Source organism: Somniosus microcephalus, chromosome 1 (assembly GCF_052327205.1).
Source record: "Somniosus microcephalus isolate GS21.2 chromosome 1, FLI_Smic_1.0, whole genome shotgun sequence".
Classification (NCBI taxonomy): Eukaryota; Metazoa; Chordata; class Chondrichthyes; order Squaliformes; family Somniosidae; genus Somniosus; species Somniosus microcephalus.
The window spans coordinates 199,232,367-199,249,675 of record NC_140987.1 but is presented as its reverse complement, the minus strand read 5'-3'; the positions used below and the strand labels follow the sequence as shown (position 1 = coordinate 199,249,675).

The window sequence follows — 17,309 nt, the reverse complement described above, 5'->3', positions numbered from 1 at the left end:
AAGAGGCTATAAAACCTTATAATAGATGCTGCTCTGGCTGCCTTATAATGGGTTCAGGAAGAGGAGCAACAACAACAGCTGCACCAGAGGCCTCAGCATCCAACAGATGCAGCAGGATGACCTCTGAGAGTACAGTAGGTAAGGTGGCCTGCTTACAGAAGGCCATACCCTCCCAACAGTATATTGCCCAAAGGTCACCTTTATCAACATCTCTGAGGAGCCGTGTATGAGGAGGCTGTGCTTATCGAGGCAGGTAGTTGTTGGCCTGGGCAGCAATGAGCTCCAGCCAGCCACCCCAGGGAATCATGCTGTGCTAATGGCTGTGAAGGTGACCACCATCATGAATTTATGGGGGTCAGGATCCTTCCAGGCTGCTAATGGGGCTATTGCTCGCATTTCACAGTTGGCGGTCTACAAGTGCCTCAAGCAGGTGAGAAATGCACTATTTGCCAAAGCGAGCCATTACATCTCGTTCCCAATTGATGAAAACAATAAAAATGAGAGATTCTTGGGGTTCACAACAATGGTTGGCAACCCTAGAGTGCAGTGTACAATTAATTGCACTCAAGTTGCCATCAGGGTACTGCAGAACCAGCTAGGAAATGCCATGCGCAAAAACTCCACAGAGGGTCTGTGATCAGGTACAATGTAAAAGAAGGGGAAAGGATTGGCTGTACTCACCTTGCTGCTGAGAGGGACCTAAAGGAAAGAAGAGAGGGACAAGAATTAGGATGGCATTGAGAGCTGGACATGCAAGGGTTGACCACACTTACTGAAGTTGTCTGAAGGTGTAGACACCGTGTTCAGAGGAGCATCCAGCCTTACCACCTCCAATGCTGCCAGCTCTTGCTGTGCCACAGATTTCCATTACCTCCTGCTCCATCTGGTCTTATCTCTCTCCCTTCTGTTGTGCACTGTCTTCAAACTGGATAACGAGAAGAAGAAAGTTATGAGTAGCTACTGAGAAGGCAAGTGCACATGTGTGGGGCTTCTGCAAATTCCATAAGCTGAGAGGGACAAGAAGCAAAATGCTAGGACAATGAGTGAGAAGTAACTGTCTTGAGTGTGAATTGAGGACAGAGTCATGAGCGGAGTTGCAGGTTGTGTCATTGACACCTGGTGAGAAGAGCATGTCATCAGTAGAAGCAGCAAATGCAGCAAGCAGCAGATGAGTGTGTGATAGGAGTGAGCATGAGAAGTGGTGCAGTGTGCCCTTGGGATTGGTAGTGAGGAATGTGATGCAGTGGTAATCACAGCTTTGAATACTGGAGGAAGGAGGAGAGGGTCTGTGATCAGGTACAATGTAAAAGATGGGGAAAGGATTGGCCATACTATCCTTGCTGTTCTTGTGAGGTAATTTAATCTCTTGTGGCACTGGATCCAGGTCCAGGTCCTTATGGTGATGCTCCTGCTGCGGAGGTGATCTGCCACCTCTAGCCATGCTTTCTCCACCAAACTGTTGGGCATCTTCTTCCTGGCCCTAACTTCAGACAATAACACCTCCAGGGAAAACCTGGGGGCTACCTTTCCCCTCCTTACAGCTACCTGAAAGCTCCAGCAGATTCACAATTAAAAGTTGTCAAAGCCTTGAAAGTAAGTGAATGCAACCTCCCTTTAAGAGGTGCATTCTCCCTTTAAATATGATGGTCCGGGGCTTCCGCTGGAAATTACACAGGTCAGGTGGGCAGATGGCCTGCTGTCGATGCGATCTGTCGGCCAGCCGCCAGACACACGATAATGAGGCCCAGCATTTAAAATTGGCTGGGCCTCACGATGGTGTTCGAATCCACCGCCCGCCCCACACGGATCTCGTCTCTGGGGAACATTGACCCCACAGAGTCAATTCCTGGAATAGAACTAGAGCTAGAACTAACAGTTAGGAGCACATCAGGAAGGGAGAGTGCCTCTGTGTACTGAAGGCTGAGGGAAGAGCACTACGATAAACTGGGGTGAGGGAAAAGCATTTTGGTGAAGTGGTGGCAGAAGTGGGGTTGATTTTAACTAACGGGTGGCCAACCAGTGGAGCACCTGATCCTGCTAATGGAAGGCTCTGACCATTTTGAGGGACAGGCTTCATTACCATTCCACTTATGAGCTGTGGGTGCCAGACAGCTACCCCAGGGGTTGCAGCTCGCCAGCTCCAGGCCAGTGCACAATATGGGGCGGCCTGAAGGCCGACCAAGCAGCAGGAAGGTAGGTCCAAGGGGGATAGCCCAGATTATTCATCTGGAGCCCAGAAGAGCTCTCCTGATTCTCCTGGCCCCTCAAAAATAATTTTAAACTTATTATTTTGGTGCCTTTTCTGCTGTGCTTACCCAGTAAAACTGGGCAGAGCACATAGGGTGCACATTCTTCCCAGTTGTCGGCCAAGGTTGCACGCGGGTTCTCCTTTTGCTTCTCTGTACATGCTGAAGTTGTTCCCAATTTGCCGTGACATAATTTCAAAAACAGGATTCTGACAGTGAGTTTAGACATGTCACGTTCTTTGTTCTCCTGAGAAGGCTGATCACCCAGCTATTTATATACAAAACAACATGACATTATAGCAGAAGTTGACAGAATTCTTTTTTTTTTGTGCCATAATATGACAACATTAAATTGCTGAATACAATTATATCCAGAAAATGTCATGTTACTGCAAAACAGGGGAGTTTAGTTTTGCAAGTGCTTTAGTGAGCAACATCTCCTAGTCACCAAACCATGCAATATATTTTGAGTTGCACGAATATAAAAAGGTACTGATCAACTTATTTTTAAGAAATTCATATTTTAACAGAATATTTTAAGCAAGTGGTTGGCGCAAATTTTTAAAAATAAAATACTTGATGCTAGTTTTACACTATTTTCTCAGTTGGAATTCTTCCACCTGTATAATTTATTTTAGAACCTTGTTTTTAGACAGTATTTACTAAAAAAATATAGAGAATATGTAAGGAGAACAATGTTTACAAGAGATTTTTAAAAAGTAAAAAAAAACAAGTTAACATGAAACATGTCATCAAGGAATTTCAGAGTTTCAAACAAATTACACATAGGCCTTTAATTTAATTTTAACTCATTAACAATTCACTACACAGCCACAACCATTATAATATGTGTTAGTTACAATCCAGTGAAAGTTCTGAATGTTATTCAAGCTGCAAATTTCTTTAATGACTATCGGCTCCATATTCCCTGTGGCTGGTAATAGTAGATTTACAACTGATGGTGTGTTTTCTGTTAAAAAGAGTAGTTAATTAAAAAATGTACTTGTGGCTGTGGGCACAGGGCGGGAGAGAGCTGAACTACATTTAAGCTCCTTACAGTCTCCTTTAGAAGCAGGTTTTGTGTCCGAGGTGTTCACATGAGGATGAGCCAGTTTAGAAGTCAGGAAAATAAATTGCTGTTTGGAGAGCCTGTGTTGGATGCCTTCTCACTGAAATAATAATAAAGACTGCAGTTATTTTTTTTCTTTCAAAGTTTGAAAAAGTGTGCAAATATTAAAATGTCTGCTGACTGAACTTAATCCAACATGATGGATAAATTATTTGCCTGCTACCCTGGAGAGCACAGAGAAGAGTGGCAAATATTTCCATGTAGTAAGCAGGTCATTTTTCTTTATTTGAATGAACATTTTTATGGCCTGTAGAACAAGATTTCCTTTCATTTTGGAGTCATGAAAGGCTTCTCCAGCCTAACTGTGCCAGTTCTGATGGAAGGTTCCACCCAAATCTTTAACTTTCTTTCTCTTCAGATGTTGAGCAACCTTTTGTGTATTTCCAGCATTCTCTATTTTATGTTCCAGATTTCCTGTATCCTTAATAAAATTGAGGATTAGAAATTGCAGATTAGAGGTCCACTGGAACCCATTATCATGTTTTATGCTAGACAGCATTTGCATAATTTAGAATTTTAGAATCAGTCCCTAAAATCATTAGAATCCCAGATCTGTTAAAAAAAATAATGGTGTGCTAGTATTTTAGGAACCCCGAGGATTCAAATGTATAACCATACTAAATAGTTAAGAATTAAAAAAAAAGTTGTTCACAGGATGTGGGTGACACTTGCCCAGCCCTAGCTATCCTGAGAGGATGGTGGTGGGTCTTCTCCTTGAATCATTGCAGTTCATGTGGTAAGGCATTCCAGGATTTTGAACCACTGAGGAGGAAGGAATGAGTGATATATGTCCAAGTCAGGATGGTGTGTGACTTGAAGGAAAACTTAGAAATGATGGCTAGGCGATTAGGTGATTTTTGGATAACAGATGTTGGTAATGATTCTGCTATTCCCATTTATACCTCCTCTAGACCCATCTTTTGTTTCTTTGCTTGTTCCATTACCATCCACTTTTGCCTTGATCCATCACCCCTTTTGTCATTTAATCTCTCCTGCCTCCCACCCTATCACAGATCTTCCCTTTTGTTCTTTCCTCTCCCTCCCCTTTCCCTGTCTCTATACTTGCTTAAAACCTGTTACATCTCTAAATGTTTCCAGTTCTGATGAAAGGTCATGTACATGAAACATTGGGCAGGATTTTCATTGGGCCGTGGAGGCGGGATTGGAGGTGTGTGGGGGGTTAAAATCTCGAAATCGGGGGGCACGAACCCATCCTGCCCCCAACCTGCCTCCATGCCAGTTTCAAAGGAGGCGGATACCCGACCTGTGCTGGGACCTGCCTCCCTGAGGCGGGAAGGGAATTAGTGCCAATTAACTGCCTGTTAACAGGCAGTTAACAGGCAGTTTTTAGCCAAATCCCTATTTTTATTCCAGAAGTGTGGGATTCCCGATGGCTCCAAACCACGCCAAGTTAGCAAGGCGGACCGTCGGGCTGAAGGGCTTAGAGGGTTCGAGATGTCCGGTGTTCAGGTGAGTGATGTGTGCATGAGTGCAGAGGTAGGTGTGTTTGGTGTGTGTAAAGTGTTTAAAGAAGTTTAATTACCTTTACTTACCTTTACAGCCTTCCTTCCTTCAGGCCTCAGGAGTCCCTCATCTCACCGGCACAGAAAGTAGAATGACCGCGAGCTGTCAAAAGTTGCAGCATTCAGCTTTCTGTTCCGGAGAGATCTCTAAATCAGCCTGAGAGGAAGGAATTGACTTAGTGTATAGATTGTTAATGTTTGACAGCTTCAAAGAGCTGTCAAACGCTGATATTTCATCTGTCAAAAGCTCTTGACAGATGAAATGTCAATCTGTGACATCACCTGTTGCAGGGTGGCCCTTAATTGGCCTGCTGAGACCGCTGGGCGGGCTCAACAAGGTCAATCAAGTGAAAATCATGTGGGTTGGCCACAACTCGATGGAGGCGGGACTACAACCCCAAAAGTTGTAGTCCCGCCTCCTACACGCCTTCAGTATCAAAATCCAGCCCATTAACTTTGTTTCTCTCTCCACAGATGCTGCCTGATCTCCTGAGAATTTCCAGCATTTTCTGTTTTTATTTTAGTGATAACCTTAGATTGTTAACGAACAACATTCCTGGACATAGAGCCTCAAGGTCCCAAAATAATTGAGGAACAAGGTGAGAGTTGATGGGAAATAGGCAGCCTGGGCAAACAGCTCCAGAACCTAATGTTATTACCCTGGCTTGTCTCAAAGCCTTTCTGTCATTTAAATGGATGTCAACTGTTCTGTAAGCAGATTACCACTCAAGAATTGGCACCTTGGCTTCATGGTAACAGTCTTGTCTCTAAGTCAAAAGTAGTGGGTACAAGCCTGACTCAAATTGGCAAAATTGGCAAAATAACCAGAGGATTTGGAATGCACTGCCTTTTAGGCCTTCGAAAGAGCCAGCACAGACTCGGTGGGCTGAATGGCCTCCTTCTGTGTTGTACTATTCTATGATTCTATGGCCTGGAATTTGAGGTGGGTAATAGCAGCGAACAAGCAGTATTTGCTGTTATTGCCCCTTTGAAACTGACTGCAACTTCAGGATTTAGCGCATGTGCATCTAAATGCGGAAATCCCGAAGTTGCGGTCAGTCATTCACTTTTCTGAAACTAGCTGCACTGTGGTACCCTGACCGCGCAGCGCACCCCCCCCCCCCTCAGCCAGCAATCAGTGTAATCAAGGAAATCAGTGAAACTGGCGAAAACTTCGACTTTTCCGCGGTAATAGGGCTGTTAAATACCCCATTAAAAGTTAGGCCTTGTTGGATTAGATGCAACTGTGGTTTTAACAGCGTATTAACTGCTAAACAAACATTATGGTCCTGAAAAACTTTTTTCAATTTTTACAAAAATTACAATTTAAGAAACTTTAAATTATAGTTATTATAAAAGTTTGCTCATATTTATTTCAAGTTGACCTTTTCCATATGTGAGAGCCCCAATCTTCGTTTTGCTCTCTCTAACATTTTTAAAAAGTCCAAATAAAAGGAGCTTCTTCACTTCCTAGTTCGCTGTCTGTGAGAATTCTACATTCTGATTGGCTGCTTAGACAGCTTGTTGAAGTCACAGCAGTTCGCACAAGGGGATCCCCACTACAATGCACTGATCTCAATTGAATGTCAAAAAAGTCAAACTTCTTGCCGCAGAGATCGCGAGATCTTTGTGGGCAGCTTTCTTCGGGGGCTAGTGGCAAACGCCTTTGCTTCACCACTGACTGCAAATTACAGGCCTCTGATTCTATGATTCAAGCATATAATCTAGACTAACACTTCAGTGCACTACCAAGGGAGTGTTGCATTGTAGGAAGTGCTGTCTTTGACTGACATGTTAAGCTACTTCTTAACACAAAGGTGTATCTGCAGACACTGCCATATTTGTTGCAAGCTGAGAGCTTCTGGATGAGAAAGGTCTGCAGCCTCTATGTGCAAACAACCTGCACCAGTCCCAGGGCTGGTGTGATGCTACTTCCTCTCTCTAAGAGTTTAGAGCTGGAGACAATGGCTGCACAGGAGACATACCAGTAGGAGTACCAATCATGACATCCCGTGTGTGTTGCTCAGACAACAAGCAGTAAAAGGATCGATGTTAGCCACCATCTTTGTATTTTCACAGAATCCTGCATTCACTCTCCTAGGTTTCCCACTCTTTCCTATCAAAGAGTCAACGTTAGCCTAAATAGTTCCATGCAGAAGACACGGTGACCGCAAAATTTGGCACCTTAACGCCGGTAGTTGTGTTTGGTTTTTGAAAAAAATGTCACCCGCCTCGCTTCTACCCACTTCCGACGCCCCTGCGCTGTTCGTCATTTTGGTGAGGGCGATAGCACGGGTAGTACAGGAAACTTTGGTTTATCCGGAGGTTGTATGTCCGGAAACCTCGATCTAACGGCAGCAATCAGCAGCCGTTTTGGTTAGGTTTTTTTTCTTCTCCTAGCATTTTTTTAACAGTCAGATTCTGGAAAGCTTCTCAATAGCTTAGCAACAGCTTCAGAGACGCTTCCAAGGTATGGGCCGAGTGTTTACAAGCTGTTGCTAAGCAACAGTGTTTGTTGTCAGACACGAAGATGAAAACCTCCATATCCTTCAACATTAGCGCTGGTCTATCCGGAAGTTTTGATAGATCAGCAGCAGCTCGGTCCCGTCGGTGCCGGATATCGCGAAGTTTCCTGTACATGCGTGGGCCAGCAGTATGCATAGTCGGCAGATCATGACGTCAGTCAGTGTGTAACGCTGATTTGACAAACAACCTGCCATTTTGGATGTCGCCGCGCCATTCAGCGCCCTCTCCTAAACATGCACAGCTGAACGTGTGGGACCACACCGCCCCCCACCCCCCCACCCCCCCACTCCCCACCTGTACTATTTAAAGGAATACATCCAACTTGCAGGCAAGTTGATTATTACTTTTATACTGGCTCTTGCAGAGTTTGTAGGAGTACTGGGTTGCTGGAAGAGAATTGAAAAGTTGTTAAAGTGTGCAGGAAGTGCTGCTGGACATTGGGAAGGTGTTGGTTGCTACTGAAAGGCCTCTGAGTACACCACTTGCTCCCAGTCTAGTTACAGTCCCCCTCACACTGCAGCATGACAGGGAGATGGAGCAGAGGCAGCAAAGAAGGCAAGCTGCTCACAGAGGAAGGAGGACTCTCAGCAGAAGGCCTTACCCAGCTAGGGTCTTCAGGGCGCATTTCTCCTACCTGCACCTAAGCCAGGAACAGGGGCCCGTATTTTCCAATCACAGGCCTCCCACGGGCGGAGGCCTGCGATCTGGAAAAATCTATGCCCTTACCTGAGGGCTCCCGGGACGCACACGCTTCCGCTCCTGGGCCTCTCCAAACTGCAAGTGCACAGGGCCCATGTATCCCAGAGGCGCAGGCAGTTCGCAGCGTCCCTGGGATCACGTGGGCCATGGGGAGCCAATCACAGAAGTGAATCTCCCTTCATACACTTGACAGGAAGACCTGTCAAATATATGAATGGAGATCACCCCAAAAACATAGTAAAACTTTAAATAATTTTTTTTTTTAAATCACATTTTTAAAATGACTTGAAATTACAATAAATTAAGTATTTTAAACAAAAAATTAATTTTTTGAAAAAATAATTAAAGTTTTTTACGGGGCTAAAAATAAACTTACTTTTTTAAAAAGTATTTAAATGATAAATCAGTGAAATTTAAAAAAAAACTTTTTTTCAACTCTTATCCTGGTAAAAGCAGGCGTAAGAATTGTAAGGGTTATCTGCGGGCAAAGGGTCTCCAAAAAGCAGAACTATCTGCCGGCAGAGGCCCTTTTCCAGGGCATTCTTGACAGATCGGAAATGCCGGTTTTCAGCGCATGCGCTGTGCATGCCTGAAACCGGCATTTCCGATGTCCCTACGGGTGGGTACACAGCGCGTACTCACCCGTAGGGATCAGAATATCTGGGCCAGTGTGTTTGCCGGCTCCCCTTCACCAAGGAGATGGTCACAGAACTCTGCCACCTCTTGGAACCAGCCCTGCAGCCTCAGAGCAGGACGATGACAGTGCTGCCAGTGGCCCTCAAGGTGACCGTGGCCCTGAATTTTTTCACCACCGGATCCTTCCAGGCTGGAACAGGCAACGTAGCAAACATATTGCAGTTCACTGTCCATCACTCCGGGAAGTCACAGAGGCTCTGTACTCTAGGAGAAGGGACTTCATTGTCTTCTCTCTGAACAGAGAGAAGCAGGAGGAGCGCGCACGTGGCTTTGCCAGGATATCGGGCTTCCCCATGGTGCAGGGTGCCATCAACTGCAAACATGTGGCTTTGCGGGCACTGCATCTCAGTGGTGAGAAGTTCCTTAACCACAAAGGCTACTACCACTTACTTAATGTGCAGTTGGTATGCAACAACACCCAGCATATCATGCTGGTGAATGCCCGCTATCCTGGCAGCAGTCATGATGCTTTCATCCTGCACCAGTCCGCTGTGCCAGCAATCTTCCAGCCACCACATCGAACCCGAGGGTGGCTACTGGGCGACAAGGGCTATCCGCTCTACACTTGGCTTATGACTCCCCTCCACAACCCCACCCCTTGTGGCCAGCATGCATAATGAGAGCCATGTTGCCACGAGGAACATTATCGAGCAGACCAACAGTGTGCTCAAGCAATAGTCCGCTGCCTTGACCACTCGGGAGGAGCCCTTCAGTACTCACCAGAGCAGGTGTCCCAATTCATGGTGGTCTGCTGCATCCTCCACAACTTGGCCATCATGAGGGCACAGCCCTTTCCACCACAGGTTCTACGACCACCTCAGGAGGAAGAGGAGGAGGGAGAGGAGAAGGAAGAGGAAGAGGAGGAGAAAGGGAGGAGGCAGCCTGCAAATCCACATTCTGGACAGGCTATCTGTGAGCATGTCATCAGACTCTATTTCCCCTGAGTGAAACCCCAGATCCTCATTGTTCATCACTTCCCCACCTTACCATCCCTCTGTCATGGAACATCACGGTGTCCTCTTGGCCACAATGCTGAAATGAAAGCCACCACAAAAACAAACTGTGATAAATCCATGCAGTGAGACAAGGACTCGAAGAGGTGAGGTATTAGGATTAATAAGAGTACTTTATTAAAAGACTGCGAAACAACCAGGCAGGCTTGCATCCAGGCATTGCACCTTTTGCTGACCTTGGCAGGAAGCAAACCTCTGACCTTAACAGGAAGCAAACCTCTGACCTTAGCAGCAGCATTGGCTACAGCACCACCTGGTGGATAACCTTAATCATAACATCCCAGATTACTATATCCCTCCTCCCTTAAGATTTCAGTATGAATTTCTTAACAAACAACCATTCCTCAGGGTCACATAAGGAGTCTCCATTCATCATGTTCCATACTTGACGAATCTAACAGTTCAGTATCAATCTCTCTGGTGGCTTGTGAGCCCTTTGTGAATGTCTAACAGTAAAGTCCCTGATTGTTTGTAGTGAAGCCACCAGCTGCTCCTGAGCAGTGCTCAGAGTATCTGACTCTGCAACGATAGTTTCCTCTTGACGAATAGGTTCCTGTGGAATTGTCTCTGTCCCTGGTGGTGGCACCACAGATGCACTTGGATAACTGGGGGCAACCCTGTCTTCAGTCATTGCATCTGGAACCTTCATTTCAATTTCCCCTTGTCTGGGAAGTATCTGATCCACATGTCTGCGTACTACCCTACCATCTCCCAACATGACCTTGTATGATACTTGTTAGATCCGTGTGTTAATGGAGACACGGAATGCAGGAGTTGATTTAACAAGTGTTTACTGAACAAAGTCTGGAGGTGAACTAACTACACAAGACGCTACACAGGCTTATATACCTGAGTGGTCACTACTGGTACTACAGTATACAGGGGCTTCAAAAACATAGTTCCTCTTAAAGGTACATACACTACAATTCCTCCCCTTTTAGATAAATAGTACATAACATTTTAAGTAATCATTAAATAACATTTTTACAAGAACAATAATATACACATTTGCTGAAGTTAATCAATTACAAATTCAGTCTCTCTGGAGGCTTCCTGACTCGGTCCGGATAATGCCTCGGTGGTGTAGTAGGTTCTTTTGGCAAGGTCGATTCGGCTTCAATGCCAGTGTCGGGTTCATCTGGTTCCAGTATCACCGGATCAGAGGTAGATACTATGGGTATCTCTGCTTCATCACTAGGCGTATAGAGTTGTGGTGTAGGTTGTCCTTTTTCGGATGACTCTATGATCTGGTCAGCATGGCGCCTTATTATGCTTTCTCCAATGTCCACGGTATACATCAGCGGTCCTAGTCGTGTGCAAATAGTTCCAGGCTGTCATTACTCGGTACGGTAGTCCTGGGCCAAAACTGGTTGACCTATCTGGAAGGTTCTAGTTGGCCTTTCATTCATGCTTTGAAATTGCCGGTTCTCTACGTCCCATCTGACGTTTGGCTTGACCAAATCCGGCCGGCATCTTAGGCTTCTATTGAAAAACATCATGGCGGGGGTTTGGTTTGTAACCACATGTGTTGCATTCCTGTACGCAAACAAGAAGTTATCTACCTTATGTTGTAGATTTATGTCTTCATTACCCATGGCCTTTATGGCCTTCTTGAAGGTCTGGACAAACCTTTCAGCCAATCCATTGGTGGCGGGATGGTATGGGGCGGACGTGTAGTGCTTAACCCCATTGTTTTTTAAGAACTTCCTGAATTCTTCGGATACAAATTGCAGTCCATTATCAGAACAGATCTATTCAGGCAGCCCATTCCTGGCGAATATGGTCCTTAATACTGTGATGGATTTTTCCGTGGTGGTGGAGGACATCGTTATTACCTCCGGCCACTTGGAGTGTGCATCCACCGCGATTAAGAACATTGAGTCCATAAATGGACCAGCAAAGTCGATATGTACCCTTTGCCATGGAGATGAGGGCCACTCCCATGGATGTAGAGGGGCTTGTGGTGGGGCGTTTTGGACCTTCTGGCATCCTAGACAGCTCTTGGTCATTTCTTCGATGTCTCCATCGATACCTGGCCACCACACAAATGCTCTGGCTAAGTTCTTCATTTTCACTCCACCCAGATGCCCCTCGTGAAGCTCCTTTAGCACTTTATCCTTGAGTTTGGGTGTGATCCACACATCAAGGTTCCTCGGCACACTGACAGCTGTTCTCTTCTTTGCGAGAATGCTGGCAACAGTGGTTCGCCATGTGCTGGCCATCCCTTCACCGTTAAATCGTAGACTCGTGAGAGAGTCGGGTCATTTCGCGTTTCCTTTTCAATGGTAGAATTTGTCACCGGTAGACATTCCACTATGGTCAAGTGGAACATCTCCACTGGGTCCACTGTAGGCGCCTCTTCCACCGTTGGCAACGGTAGGCGCGATAACCCGTCAGCATTCCCATGCTGTTTTGTTCCTTTGTATTCTATGTCATATTGGTGTGCCCCTAGGAAAAGGGACCATCTCTGTAGCCTTTGTGCTGTCATAATGGGAACGTCCTTTTTAGGGTTGAATATGGAGACGAGGCGCTGATGGTCAGTCAACAATGTAAATTTTTGTCCGTGTAGGTAATGGTTGAATTTCTTCACCCCCCACACCAGGCTGAGTGCCTCCCTGTCGATCTGGGCATAGTTACACTCAGCTGAGTTCAATGAGCGTGACGCAAAAGCTATCGGCCGCTCCGAGCCATCAGGGAATCTATGCGATAATACCGCTCCCACGCCGTAAGGGGATGCATCGCACGCCAGTCTGATTGGCAGTGATGGGTTGTAATGAGCCAACACTTCCCTGGACGTGATCAAGCCTTTGCATTTATGGAAGGCACGTTTACAGTCTTCGCTCCATTTCCAAACTACTCCCGTTTGTAGCAGTGCGTTAAGCGGGTGCAGAACCGTCGACAAGTTTGGTATAAATTTATGATAGTAATTTACTAATCCCAGGAACGACCTTAATTGTGAGACATTTTCAGGCGCTGGGGCCTTTACGACTGCTTCAATTTTTTCAGGTGACTTATGCAACCCTTCTTCGTTAATGATGTGGCCACAATATGATATTTGTTTCTGGAAAAATTTGCACTTGGGGCGATTTGCTCGTAGGCCCCGTTCTCTCAGCCTCGTGAGCACCTGCTCCAAGTTGGCAAGGTGCTCGTTGTTGTTTTCTCCTGTTACAAGGATGTCGTCTTGGTAGCATTGAGTCCCCGGAATCCCTTGCAGGACTTGCTCCATAGCTCTTTGCCAGATAGCCGGAGCTGATGCCACTCCGAAAACCAGTCGATTGTACTGGTACAGGCCTTTGTGTGTGTTTATCGTGAGATACTTTTTAGAGGCCTCCTCAACCTCCATCTGTAGATATGCCTGTGCTAAGTCAATTTTGGTGAAACGTTTCCCTCTGGATAGTGAGGCGAAAATATCTTCTATCCTCGGAAGAGGATACTGTACCGTGTGAAGAACCGGGTTTACAGTCACCTTGAAGTCCCCACAGATGCGAACTTTTCTCTGTTCTTCAGATTTATCATTATTCAACGTTTTCTTCATGATCGGGACGATGGGTGTTGCCCAGTCGCTCCAATCTACCTTGGATAACACGCCTGCTTTTTCCAAATTCTCCAGCTCTGCCTCGACGGCTGGACAAATTGCATATGGCACCGGCCTTGCCTTAAAAAACTTGGGAATTGCCGCATCTTCCACTTTTATTGAGGTGGTGGCGCCTTTCAGGGTTCCTAGTTCCTGTTGAAACACTTCTTTGACGTTAGCCAAGATTTCTTTTAATCGTCCAGGTATGACGTCATCATCGTTTTTTTTCTTACTGGTCACCGTCAGTGCCTGAATGGAGTGCCAGTCTAAACGTATCTTTCTGATCCATTCATGTCCCAACAACGGTGGACCACCATCTTGCAGAACGTATAAATACAACTTCTGTATTTCCTTGCCATTGTATACAACAGGCACCCTTATTTTCCCTCTGGGGTATACTTTCTGCCCCGTATATGGCTTCAAGATAATGGAAGTGTCTTTCAAAGGTATATGCGGAAATAGTCGCTCGTAATCCCGTCGACTCATGACGGTCAGAGCTGATCCTGTATCTAGCTCCATTTTGACTGGGGACCCCGCTATCGTGAGGGTAACCCAAATGGTCTGGTAATCTTCTTTGGCAATTACATTATGTAATTTGAGACAGCTTAGTCTCTTGTTTCCGGAGTCGCTATCGCTCTTCTGGTCTTCGGAGCTACTGTCCGTCATCATTTGTACCTTTCTGTACTTTTCCTTATTGACCTTTTTACTGTCAGCGGATTTCTTTCCAGATCTGCATACACGTGCAATGTGTCCCATCTTTCTGCATTGCCTGCATGCTTTGTCCTTGAACCAGCAGTCCTTCTGGTCATGGGTGGATCTGCCGCAGCGATAACATCTCTTGAAACCCCGTGTCATTTCATGGGTGCCGAAGTCCTGTGGCTTTTGCTGTATCTCTGCAGCTCCTCTTGCTGCTGCTTCGTATGATACAGCCACACTGAAAGCCTTGTCCAGCGTCAAATCTTTCTCAGAAAGTAGTCTATTCTGTGTTCCTTCGCTTAGGAGACCGCAGACGAATTTGTCTCGTAGAGAATCTGCCAGTCCTGCCCCAAATTGGCAGTGCTTTGACAGCTTTCGTAATTTGGTGAGGTAATCAGCGTTACTTTCATTCTTGTGCTGATTCCTCCTGAAGAATTTGAATCATTCCGCTATCAGCAGCGGTGTTGGGTTTAAGTGCTCCTGTAAGGTATCAACAATCTCCTTAAAATTCTTGTCCATCTGTTTGGCTGGAGTGATCAAGTTTCGTAACAGCCCGTATGTCCTTGCGCCCATCAGATTTAGAAGTACCGCTGCCTTTTTATCATCCGCTACTTCATTCGCCTTGCAATATACCTCCACTCTTTCCACATATGTGGTCCAATCTTCTATATCACTATCGAAAGCAGTAATATTGCCAGTCTTCGGCATCTTGAAAATCTAAAATGGCGTTTCCCGCACTTTTCCTCCGCTGCCGCTGCTGCCAACGCTGTTCTCCACGGTTCCCGTTGCGACCTGCAGCTTTTCGCAGTATTTCTTATTTTTTTTTTTATATATCGCTTCAATAGTTTCTCCGTTACTTGGAGAACTGTTCCCGTCGTGGAGCAGACCCTCTGGGACTTTCCCTTCCCTCTGCTCGGTCCGAACGCCGACCTGCTTTGCAGCACCGGCCGCACCCTGAGTGCTCCACCCTCTCTCTCTCTTTGCTTCTGCTTCCCGACTCGCTGCCCGGCCCCGTTGCAGAGCCACCCGATCGAGCTCTAGCCCGCCGCAGCCCAGGAAGGATCAGTGCACTACCTGCCACCAGCCCGTTTAGCTGGTGAAACCACAGTTTTATTTTTCTTGCTTCTGGCTTCGACCTTCGTCTGAGGAATCGATCCCCTTGAGGTGCTGCCGAATTGCAGGTAGGTTCGTTTCTAACTCGTCGCCACTGTTAGATCCATGTGTTAATGGAGACACGGAATGCAGGAGTTGATTTAACAAGTGTTTACTGAACAAAGTCTGGAGGTGACCTAACTACACAAGACGCTACACAGGCTTATATACCCGAGTGGTCACTACTGGTACTACAGCATACAGGGGCTTCAAAAACATAGTTCCTCTTAAAGGTACATACACTACAATACTGGATCTGTCATTGAGTCGATGAAGCCAGGAATCCACTTTGGTCCATAACTGAAATTCCTGGTAAGGACTGCATCTCCTTCTCCAAAACTTCAGCTCTTTGTTCTTTTGTCATGGTTCTCTTTTTGTTTGTTTTGTCTGTTTTACATTTCCCTTTTTAGGTCTGGGTGGACAAGGTCAAGAGTGGAGTTTAGTCTACGACCTAATAACATCTCAGCAGGAGAGAGACCTGTGGCGAATTGAGGTGTTATTCTGTAGCTGAACAGAACCCGTGACACTTTGGCTGCTAAACTCTCTTCTGCACTTTTTTTCATCATCTCCTTAAATGTTTGTATGGCTCTCTCCGCAAGTCCATTCAAGGATGGATGATATGAAGCCGAGGTCACCTGCACTATGCCATTTTTTCTCAAGAGCTCTTTTGTCTCTGTACTCAATAAACAAGTGGCATTGTCACTCACCACAATCTCCGGTAGCCCTTGATTGCTGAAGCTCCGATGCAGGCAGTCTATAGTAGTAGTGGCGGAAGCAGAATTTACAGGATAAACATCCATCCATTTGAATGTGCATCAATGATTATGAGGAACATCTTCCCCATGAATGGACCCGCATAATCTAAGTGCAATCTTCTCCATGGTTTATCCGGCCACTCCCAGGGGCGGAGAGGAGCCACTGCTGGTGCCTTCCGGTGTTCCTGACAAGTGCTGCATGTCTTGACTAGATTTTCTATCTCCTCATCTAGCTTTGGCCACCACAAGTAACTCCTAGCCAAGGCTTTCATACGCGAGACCCCAGGATGACACTGATGCAGTTGCTCTAGGATAGACTGTCATGCTGGCTGTGGAATAATCACTCGTGCTCCCCACAACATGCAACCATCCTGCACACTCAGCTCTGTTTTCCTGACACTGTAGGGTGTGAAGTCAGCCCCTTCCGGATGCTGTGGCCATCCCCTCACCACATATTCTTGAACTCTAGACAGTACTGGATCTTTACCTGTCCATGTTCTTACTTGCTCTGCAGTCACAAGTGCCGTGGCAGTGTCCTCCAACATCAAAACTCTGTCCTCTGGAGCTGCACGGATAGGTGTACCTGGCAGTGGAAGACGGCTCAAGGCATCTGCGTTCCCATGGTACTTGCCCGCCTTGTAGACGATGACATACTCATATGCCCTCAACATCACTGCCCACCTCTGGATCCGGGGTGACACCATCTGTGGAACTGCTTTCATTTCATTGAAAAGAGAGAGAAGAGGTTTATGATCAGTGCATATGGTGAACTTCCTGCCATATATGTACTTGTGGAACCTCTGTAACCCAAACATTACTGCTAACACCCCTTTGTCTAACTGGGAATAGTTTTTTTCCGCTGGTGTTAGAGTTCGGGACATAAACCCTATTGGTCTTTCAGTTCAATCTTCCATGCAGTGTGAAGGAACTGCCCCCACCCCATAAGGTGAAGTGGCACAAGAGAGAATTATGTCTTTCTCTGCATTGTAGTGAACCAGCACATCCGATGACAGCATCAGTTTCTTGGACTGTTCAAATGAAACCCCCTGCTCCTCTCCCCACTGCCACTCTGTCTCCTTGCACAGTAGTTTGTGAAGAGGTGCTAACACAGTTGACAAGTTTGGCAGTCCCAGGTAAGCTTTTAACTCAGCCACATTTGTAGGAGCAGGGGCATCCTGCAGTGCTTGTACCTTCTCCTTGAGTGGATGGAGCCCGGTGGCGTCCACTCTGTGTCCCAGGAACACTGCCTCATTCCCCAGGAAAGTGCACTTACTCCTCTTGAGTCGGAACCCTGCCCTCT

General features: G+C 46.2%; 1 pseudogene; it reads left to right on the top strand.

The window, feature by feature from the left end:
• The first annotated feature begins 316 nt into the window (after positions 1-316).
• Positions 317-17,309, top strand: part of LOC147124547 (uncharacterized) — a 115,076-nt pseudogene continuing 98,083 nt past the window's right edge.